Here is a 5,070-nt window from a genome sequence, read left to right as displayed (position 1 = left end):
CCCCCCCTCGCCTGTGGTGGCGCTGCACCAAGAACTACTGAAGGAAACGACATGAAAACCTCTGAAGAAGACACTGAGCGCAACTTACTTCTGGAAATAAAAACAAAAATGGAGTGACGTCAAATTTTAGCGGTTTTAGGATTTCTGTTTTGTCTGTGGCTCATGTGCCAAACAAACATTTTTCAACAATGGACTCAGCATGAGCAGAAGATGAGACAGAAGACCATGGAGAAGGTTGATTTTCACACAAGATGTCTGACAGCTCCGTATGAGGTAAGAGAAATGCATGTTTGTTTGCCCTGCGCTGTAGTCCACTTCCTGCTTTTGGAGCGGTCTCTGGTCCAATTGCATTCACACTGCATTCGAACTGCGCTAGATTTCACTTCAAACTAACAGAGACCTGGCTTTTTAGGCGAACCAGTTAGTTTTTTTGGTCTGCATCAGATTTCAATTGTGCATTCACACCTCCCCAAATGAACAGGACTTTCTAGGCAAACGGACTAGAGTTTGATTAAAGCGGACTAAACAGGGCTGGTGTGAATGCACCCTAAAGGGTCATTCTGGTCTATGCTTTTCCCTCCATATCTATTACTCTTTTCCAATACAGCTTACAAATATTTGCATTGCTGAACCCCACCTTTTGCAATTCCAATAATTAAGTGCTATTCACATAAAAATGTGTGTTTTTTTAGCATATGTGCCTGCACAGCCTCATCCAAAATTGCCTCGATGCACCCTGTGCCTCGTTCAACTTTCGATCAATCGAGCTAGTGGAGTACGAAAATCTCCAGCAACAAGGTTTGAATAAACAAGAGGCGAATCCCATCTCAAGCTCTGTTTCTCAAGCATTACTTTGAGCAAGTTTTAATCTCTCGTGAAGTGAGTGAACTTTAACATGCACCGAGATCTTGTTTTAATTGACTACTCCTCCTTTCAAGTCTCATCTACCGCACTTCTAACATCCTGATGGTGAACACCAGCTGCTCATACTGATAAAGAAGAGCACTAAAAGGCTCTTCAGTGTAAAGTTCAGACAACCTATGCAGTGATATTTCTGAGCGTGCATTATAAAATGCCAAGAAGCCATCTTCAGTCAATAGTTTATTGATAGAGTGGGTGAGATGGATGTTCAGGTAGCAGATCGTCAATGATCACTGTGCGAGAGGTTACTTCATGTCATGATCTGCTTTATCCCACATCTTTCAGACAAACTCACTCTATAAGGCTGTTCCTCCAAAATAATACATTTAAAATACCTCATTTATATTTTGCTGCAAAAAATTAAGAGCTGTTTGTTTGTTTCCCAGATGAATTTTGTTGAAACTCTTTTTTTTTTAACCTGTAATCCATGGGTGTACAACTGAATAACTTGTAGAGTCACTTAAATTCAACTTGGCTTCATAGATAATCAACCTTAGCCAACAAAACTTTGATTTTAGCTCAGCTACACACTATTACTGCGCTACAAATTAATGTGGTCGTAGCTGAGAATCATGCTGACAGATCATGTGAGATATCGATTATGCATTAAATAATTTTTAAAGTTTCATCAAAACTGCTAAACTCTGTCATTTCCCAACATAAAATGATCGTAGTTCAAGTCTTACATGAAGGAATGGTCAACCTTTGACTGAAATATTTTTTACTTTACTCCTGAATCCTGAGTCATCTCAACTCATCACATATCGCACATTTGGCTTTTCTAAAATATCTACAATAATAATAACAGATGTTACCAAGTATCCAGTTCAACATTTTAATAATTCATTCTTTTATTTTCCCATGTATTTCAGGATTTTATTTATCTGCAGTTCTACCAAACCTTACATTCAGATTCAGGACTTTCACTCAGAAAATGACAGGTTTATTTTTACTCTTGCTCTAACCGAGTTTTGTTTCTATTTGGTGCTTTTAAAAAAATCTGTCAGTGCTGATTATATTTATTCCTACTTCCAAGAAGGTAATTCAAACAGCTTTTGTAGTAAATCAAATGCATTTGGCTTCTGAGTCCAGCGTAACGGCTTGATACAAACCTGAGCCAAAGTGAGTAATGCTGACTTTGTGACTCAATCTCCAAAGAAAAATATAAAAGTGTGGTCTTTTAGGAGAGACAGCTGTCTCTCAAGATCCTAAAACCTGAATTTAAGGTGTTATATTTACCCTGGATTGTTGTATGTCATTAATTACGATATTCCTAATTAGGAACTGTTTTTATCAAATGTATTTTGAATTACAGCAGCTTTCAGCTCAAGGCCATTTTAACTGCAAGGATAATTTTCTATACAGTATTTTAATTGGTTTCAAGTCAACTCTACTTAATTAGAGTGAACACATGGACTGGTGGTCCAACACGAGACAGTGAGACACTGATCTGACACATGTCAACCCTCAGCAAGCCAAAGCTTAAACACCAACCAAACTATGTTTTGGAATCTTTTGAAGAATTTGTCAATTATGACTGGAAATCTAAACGTCAGAACATGAAGATCAACAGAGTGAAACAGAAAAGAAAAGTGAACATGAAAGTTGCCAACTGATGGAAAAATAAAGCGCAAGCAAATATCCAGACGCATGCTCAAAACCAAATGTTTAAAATCAGAGTCAGACAATATTAAGAGTAGCAACTCTGGCATTTTACAGATTTAAAAGTTAAGAGTTTGCAAAATAAAATGCTTGTTGTGATCTCACTACACATGCTAATTTATGGTAAATGTTTTAAAGCCATATGATTGTGTAAACATGTTTTAATTTCTAATTTTGTTGGAGAAAAATCAATTGTCCCTTGTTCTGGACACAATTTGTTCAAAAACTTTTCTTTGTGGAGGAAAATGTTTTGGGGTGGCGCAACTGGTAGAGCTGCTGCCTCTCAGCGAGCAGGTCCTTGGTTCAAACCCCGGTCCAGGGGCCTTTCTGGGTGGAGTTTGCATGTTCTCTCCGTGCATGAGTGGGTTTTCTCCGGGTGCTCCAGTTTCCTCCTACAGACCAAAAACATGCATGTTAGGCTGATTGGTAACTCTAAAATTGTCCCTAGGTGAGAGTGAATGTTTGTCTGGTTTGTCTCTATGTGGCCCTGTGATGGACTTGCGACCCGTCCAGGGTGTACCCCGCCCCTCGCACAGTGATTGCTGGACATGGGCACCAGCGAGCCCCGTGACCCAAAATGGAATAAGCGGGTAAAGATGATGGATGGATGGATGGATGGAAAATGTTTTGATCTCTGTTTTTCTTTTTATTACTTATTTCCCAACCATACATCCAGCGGTCCTCCTCCAAGCTCCACACCTTATCTCCAAGACTGAGTTCAGCTATCCTACAGAGGAAGCTCGTTTCAGCTGCTTGTGTCCAGGATCTTGTTCGTTCAGTCATTATCCAAACCTCAAATGAGGGTTAAAACGTAGACTGACCATAAATTGATAGCTTTGCTTTGCAGCTTAGCTACCTATTCACCACAACTGACCAGAGCAACACCATCATTACTGTGAACATCCCCTGCCCCATCCCTTCACCTCTTTAGCTGCTTCACACTCGGCTGTGTACCACCTTGAATTTCAGGTTTTAAGATGAGCATAGCCTTTGACTGTTCACAAATTTTAGTTTAGTTATTGTGTGTGTGGTTTAGATGTGGGGGGAGGGGGGGCACAGACCCATCCCAGTTCAGCATTTGAAAACATGGTAACCTGGTGTCGACAGCTGATCCTGTGTGTCGTAGGGGTGAACTTGTTGGAATTTAAGGAATCTGGAGGATAAACATTTGGCTTCTTTTTTTGTTTGTTTGTTTGTTTGTGGGGTTGCAGGATGCACCGTCCTGCTGGTAGAGGCAGCTGCCATCAGGAAGTCTCTAACATTGACGTGTGGTTCTGTTTGACCTGTGTTCTGTATGTTTTATTGACTGTTGGTGTCAAAATAACATCCACGTAAATGCTTGAATCCAAACAGAAAAAAAAAAGTGGTTATTTTCACCTGGCCTGTAAATGCTTTTCATGCTGTCAAATCTTTAGAAATATTTGCACAATATGTGCTGTTTGACTTTCTAGAGGATGACTGGCTCCAAAATTGCTTTGAAAACTCATACAGAAAACTGAAGCAGAACAAATGGCCCAAACTGTAACCAACCACTGCAAGAATCACTAATCTTTTCAACTTACAGCTTTTCATCACCTTTCCAGACTAAACAAAAGTAAAAAGGACATGACTTTTTATTTTACTCTCCCATCCCTGCTCTCTTTCCTCATCAGTGTTGTGCATGAATCATGCATGACAACAGTTTTAATAAAGCATTCTTGAAGCAAAATTTAAAATGGCTGCAGCTCTTAAGTTTTTTTTCTACCCCTCAGTAACACTGGAAATTATGCATTTTGGCCACTTTCCCCATTTGGATATATTTTAAATTCTTCCTTTTATTCAATCAGCATCTAACAAGACGAAACACTGTTGCCACCAAGTGGTCTGGAAAAATACTGTCCAAAACTTGAGGAATACAAAACTGCAGTCAAAACTAAATACATTTCAGCTCAGATCTGTGGAGGAAACAAATGTACAGCTCAGTCATGTAACCTTTTCAACAACTAAATGACAGAATGCAGAGGTGTAGTATTCTCAACAGGATCAGAAATAGATTCTTTGTGTTTTAGATGTAAACTCAAGGTCAGAAGTGCATGAGCAAGTCTATGCGTGCTTTGTGTTATGCACAAATAACACAAAGAAGTCTGCAGCTTTTAGCTTAGTGTGGTACAGTTGTCTTTGGTCTGCTCAGGGGACCAACAATAACTGGGATTTGTTCAGTTTATACGAAAGAGCCACAAGCTGAGCAAATTATGTCATGTGCAGGTATTAAAATTTCGTATTAAGTAATATTAGATATTTTTTATAACCCAGAAAAACTATATATATAAAAGGCTTCTGATTTGGTCATTAGCACAGCCTGACAAGACTTCTGCACTTTTCTTTAAAGGTCTCTAACTGTTGATAACTATTTGACAGAACATCACTTTAAAAATACTCAGACTATCCCTTTAATGAGCATGAAGACGTCTTGAGTCATAGTTTTGTATACAGAGCAATATATGATAA

Source organism: Nematolebias whitei, chromosome 12, assembly GCF_014905685.2.
Source record: "Nematolebias whitei isolate Nwh7 chromosome 12, NemWhi1, whole genome shotgun sequence".
NCBI classification, from domain to species: domain Eukaryota; kingdom Metazoa; phylum Chordata; class Actinopteri; order Cyprinodontiformes; family Rivulidae; genus Nematolebias; species Nematolebias whitei.
The sequence above is the reverse complement of the archived record's forward strand: the minus strand, read 5'-3'. Positions refer to the sequence as shown.